This window comes from Cynocephalus volans, chromosome 11, assembly GCF_027409185.1.
Source record: "Cynocephalus volans isolate mCynVol1 chromosome 11, mCynVol1.pri, whole genome shotgun sequence".
Taxonomy (NCBI): domain Eukaryota; kingdom Metazoa; phylum Chordata; class Mammalia; order Dermoptera; family Cynocephalidae; genus Cynocephalus; species Cynocephalus volans.
The window spans coordinates 121,343,484-121,349,020 of record NC_084470.1 but is presented as its reverse complement, the minus strand read 5'-3'; the positions used below and the strand labels follow the sequence as shown (position 1 = coordinate 121,349,020).

The following is a 5,537-nucleotide window of genomic DNA, read 5'->3' as shown; positions in this document are numbered from 1 at the left end:
CAAAGGTATGAAATTAATGAAGTATTAGTTAAGAATTTCTGGAATGTACCCCAATGCAAAATGACCACCAAGATGCTATTTCCCACTATGATGACTCCTTGCTTCAAGATAGAACGCATGAAAAATATTGCCAGCTATAAAATAAATTTTACTCCACTATCTCTGCTATTCAAAGAAGTCTTGTTTCTTAATATAAGAAACTCACTGAATCAAATGAATTTTAATTAAAGATAGTGTAAGTAAAACTGGGAGAAGGAAAACTTCTAACCGCATAGGAAATCCATGAAAGAATTAATAATCATAAGAGAAGAATCATTTTTCCAGCAGCCCTACTGCCATGAATGATATTTTCATGAGCCTGGGCCACCTTCTCCAATGGATACTGAGAACCTATTACAGGTTTCAGCCAACCAATTTCCATTTCAGCCAACCAATTTCCATTCCAGCTTAAAGGCCTGCTGCGAATTGCTGAAATTCCTCTTCTTTTCCTACTTTAGTTGATGACAAGACAGCAACTCCAATTATACTAGTCTCATTTGCCATGGTGTCCCGTGGGTTTATTTCATAGGACCTCTGCTGCCAACAATCATTACTCGTCCTCCATATGACAGAAGTTTCAAATCATTACTAAGATTTACGTTAGTTAACATTTCAATAATCACATCAATTCCTTTTTCACCAACAGATTTCTTAATTTTATCAATATAATTAACTTCTCGGTGGTTAAACACTTCATGGGCTCCATTTTGCAAAACAATCTTTTGTCCCTCCTCAGTACCAGCCGTGCCCAAAACCTTTAAGCCATAAGCTCTAGCAATATGGCATGCTGCTATTCCAACTCCTCCACTAGCTCTGTGAACCAGAACACTTTCTCCAGCTTTCACATGGGCACTGTGGAGCAGAGCTCGATAAGCAGTAAAATACGGGATCCCGATGGCAGCTCCTTGTTTAAAGTCCAGTTTTTCAGGCAGCATATAAACAGTGTGATATGCTGCAAGAAAATACTCTGCATAGCCCCCAGAGATCGTATTGTTAGTGAAAACTCTGTCACCTTTCTTGAAAGCAGATACATTATCTCCAACAGCTTCTACTACCCCAGCCACATCTGAGCCAGGAGTATAGGGTAAGAGTGGTTTCCTACTGTAAGTACCAGAGCGAATATACGTCTCCACTGGGTTTACTCCACATGCCTGGACTTTGATTAGAACCTGATGGTTTTTTGGAATTGGTACTGCAACATCCGACTGGAGTTTCAGCACTTCTGGTCCACCAAACTCAAAAACTCTAACAGCTCTCATCAACTTCTGTCCAGTTGCCATGGTGATCTGGCTCTAGAGTGGAATCAGAGTCTGCGAGGGCTCCCTCAGATTCCACACAAGGAGGAGGCAGGCCCACCTGTCGCCAACTTTTTTCCCATCTTAACCCTTTTTATTTTTTGGTGACTGTCCGGTATGGGGATCTGAACACATGACCTTGGTGTTATAACATGGTGCTCTAACCAACTGAGCTAACTGGCCAGCCCTTTAACCATTTTTAAGTGTACAGTTCAGCAGCATTAAATATATTCACATACTGTGCAACCATCACCATCATCTGTCTTCATGATTCTTTTTATCTTTTAAAACTGAAACTCTGTACCCATTAACTCTCCTCTTCTTACCCCCAGCCACTGGCAAACACCATTCTGCTTCCTGTCTCTATGATTTTTCACTGCTCTAAGTACCTCAAATATGTGGAATCGTATTGTATTTGTCTTTTTGTGACTGAATTTAATGTCCTCAAGGTTCATCCATGTTGTACCACATATCAGAATTTTCTTCCTTTTTAAGGCTAATATTCCATTGTATGTATGTACCACTTCTTGTTTATCTATTCTTCTGTCTGTGGATTGTGTTGCTTCTGTATTTTAGCTAGTGTGAATAATGTTGCTATAAACATGGGTGTACAAATATCTCTTCAAGACCCTGCTTTCAATTATTTTGCATATATCAGAAGTGGAATTTCAGGATCATATGGTAATTCTATTTTTAGTTTTTTGAGTAACTGCCTTACTGTTTCTCACAGTGGCTGTGCCATTTTGCATTCCCACCAGCAGTACACGGGGGTTCCAATTTCTCCACCTCCTTGTCAACACTTGTTATTATTTTTTTTATATATTAGCCATCATAATGGATGCGATGTGGTTCTCACTGTAGTTTTGATTTGCATTTCCCCGATGCTTAGAGATATTGAGCATCTTTTCATATGCTTATTGGCCATTTGTATATCTTCTTTGGAGAAATGTCTAAATGTTCTTTGCCCATGTTTGAATAGGTTTAGTTTGGTTATTTGTTGTTGAATTGTAGGAGTTCATTATATATTCTGGATATTAATCCCTTATCAGGTATATGATTTGCAAATATTATCTCCCATTCTGTGAGTTGTCTTTTTACTCTCTTCATTTTTTTTTTGATGCACATTTTTTTTTCCAGGCATAATTTTATTTATTTATTTATTTATTTATTTTTTAATTTAATTTTATTTTGTCAGTATACAATGTGGTTGATTATTGTGGCCCCCTCCCCCCTCCCTCCTAACAACCTCATATCCGTTCACTTGTTGTATCAACTTCTGTCGGGCCTTAAAAACTAACGCCACGTTAACTGACATTACAAGTGGTGCCATTATGGGCCCACAAGGGCATATTAACGTGGCAGCCTAAGACGGTGCTGGGAGGAAGTAGGGTGGGTGTGTCTGCGGGAACCTTGCCTTAGCCCTTATTGGCCAAATACGCACTTCCGCGCTCAAGGTTGCAATAGCTAGGCATTGAGACAGGATGCATGCCCTTGACCTTTAAGCTGATAAGATTATATAAAAAATCTCCCTTCCCCATTTGCCTTTAAAAGCAAGTGCTTGTGTGATAATAAACGGAACTGCTCTACAGAACCCCCGCCGTGTCTGAGTGTCCTTTAACCGGGCTGGTTTGGGGTCAGCGGTGTGCTCACCTCTCTTCCCGTCTCCTTCCAAAGGGGACAGGAGGGAAAGAGTAATCCGGGCCATTCGTTCACCCACCAAAAGGAACGAGGCTAGGGCGGTTCGGGTCGACCGGCGGCAGACCCGACAAACTTCAAGGAATTGTAATTGTTGTGTCTTCTTCCCCCACCTCAGTTTATTTGTGTATTTATTTATATATTTTTAGCTCCCACAAATAAGTGAGAACATGTGGTATTTCTCTTTCCATACCTGACTGTTTCACTTAATATAATTCTCTCAAGGTCCATCCATGTCATTGCAAATGGCAGTATTTCATTCTTCTTTATAGCAGAGTAGTATTCCATTGTGTAGATATACCCCATTTTCCGTATCCACTCATCTGATGATGGACATTTGGGCTGGTTCCAACTCTTAGCTAACAACATTTTTTTTTATTTTCATGAAGTCCAATTGTCTATTTTTCCTTTTGTTTGGGCATCCTGTATTTTAATTTACTAAATCTGGCAAATCCTGTTGAGAGTGAGGGGTCAATTCAAATAACCTCAACTATCATTACTAGAAACAGAAACATCATTTCATTTTTCACATTATCAATCTTTAGCTAGAACTTTCAAAGACATTTAAATTAGTAACTTATTTTAAAGGTTATTCTTTTTTTTTCTGGTTTTGAAGAAACTATCTCTAGCTTTTCTCTATTAAATAGGATATTGGCTCTTGATTTGAAATATACTTTTTTAATTTTAAGGATTATGTAGTGAAGAATAAATGAACCCAAAGATTAAATCTGGCCTTTGCCCTCTGATATGGGGAGATTGGAACCTCTAGGACCCTGGAATGCCTTGCTTGATGGGAGTGTCTTTGTTTGCCTGAGGGCTTTGACCAATGAATAGTCTAACAATGTAGTTTTTGATGGGGGCTTTGGGCTGCACCGTATTAGTTCCAACCTCCAGAGGAACTGATGACTAAAGGTATTAGCTCAACCGTGCAAGGGGCTGAAGACTAACTGTCAACCACACAGGCAATTAGTGATCAAGCCCTGGCTGGCCAGGTAGCTCAGCTGATTAGAGCACAGCCTTATACCACCAAGGTCAAGGGTTTGGTTCCCTGTACCAGCCATAGGTTAAAAAAAAAAGATCAAGCCCCAATAAAAACTCTGGACACCAAGGGCTCAGGTGAGCTTCCCTAGTTGGCATTACTCTGTGAGTACTGTCACACATCGTGACATGGGAGGAGGACAACTGGAAGCTCTGCATTCAGACCCATCCTCAACCCTGCCCTGTCTCTTTCCTTGGCTGATTTTGATTTGTATCCTTTCTTTGTAATAAACTGGAACCATGAGAATAATACTTTTCAGTGAGTTCTGTGAATTATCAAAGAGGTTGGTGTTTAGAACCCCTGAACTTGTAATTTCTGTCAAAAGTGAGGATAGTTCTGTGGGCACTGTTTCCTCAAGCTTTACAGTTTGTTTAACATAGGTAGAATATATCTATTCATTTAATGAGAAGGTTGTTGAATTTTATTATGCCTCTTTTTCAAACTTCTATTCAAATGATCAGTAAATTTACCTTATCTGATTTTGTGGTTTCTGTTTTTATATTCATCTGTCATCAGGAGTAGTGCCAGGCTGTAATGGAGATGCAAAAAAGGATTACTCAAAGCACCATGAATGCGATGAGAAACCTGAAGGGACTGCACCTCAGCAACTCCTCTGTTAGAAGGAGAAAACTGGGTGCAGCCCTGATTCAAAGTTAGCTTCTGTTTTTTATTGTAAAGACAAGGAAGTTCCATGAGAAAAATCAGTTGATTCAATCGTTACAAAAGGACAAAAGACATAGGCAGTTTTACAAAAATTATCTCTGGCTAAATATAGCTTAACAAATGGAAACTAGTAACATCAGTAAAATTAACAAAGTGACATTCCAAAGTTCAATTTGTGAAAAGTGAAGTTGGTCAAACTGCACTCATAGCCTCTCTTTAAGCAAAAGTTGCATTCTTACGATAAAATCTAAGTATAATTATCTCTAAAGTTTCCACCAACAGACAGCTTGCCCCTAGCGAACATTTTTTCACATCTTTCCCTTCAGCAGTTCTTAAAATCTCCTAAAGGGATAGGTATGACAACCACCTGTTAGCTCTAAAATCATTAAAGTACACAATCCCATACCTAAGCAGTGATTAGAGTTGATTAGATAGGCTGTTGCCCTCTGGCTGTAGGCTGTGGCCTCCTAATCCAAGGACTTTTGCTCCATACATGTATTTACCTAAAAACCCTGCTCTAAAAATCAAGTGAGAATCAAGATTTCTAACCCTCCACACCAGGCTTTATGGATCCTGAAGCTCATGTAATTTGGGGGATTTGTTTCGTAAAAAAAAAAAAAAAAAAAAAAAAAAAAACAAAGACACAAAATTATGAATTATAAAATTATAAATGAAAAATCATGTCCAGAATTGAGTATTCATTTAGAATAAAAAAGAAATCATAACAAATTTAAAAAATTTTTAAGTTGACAACACAAAATTATAAAATCCAGAAAAACAACATATTTTAATTAATTATCTGACCC

The 5,537-nt window shown here is 38.5% G+C and overlaps 1 pseudogene; it reads right to left on the bottom strand.

The window, feature by feature from the left end:
• Nucleotides 1-240: 240 nt before the first annotated feature.
• LOC134391162 (quinone oxidoreductase-like) lies at nt 241-1,404 on the bottom strand (annotated as a pseudogene).
• Nucleotides 1,405-5,537: the final 4,133 nt, after the last annotated feature.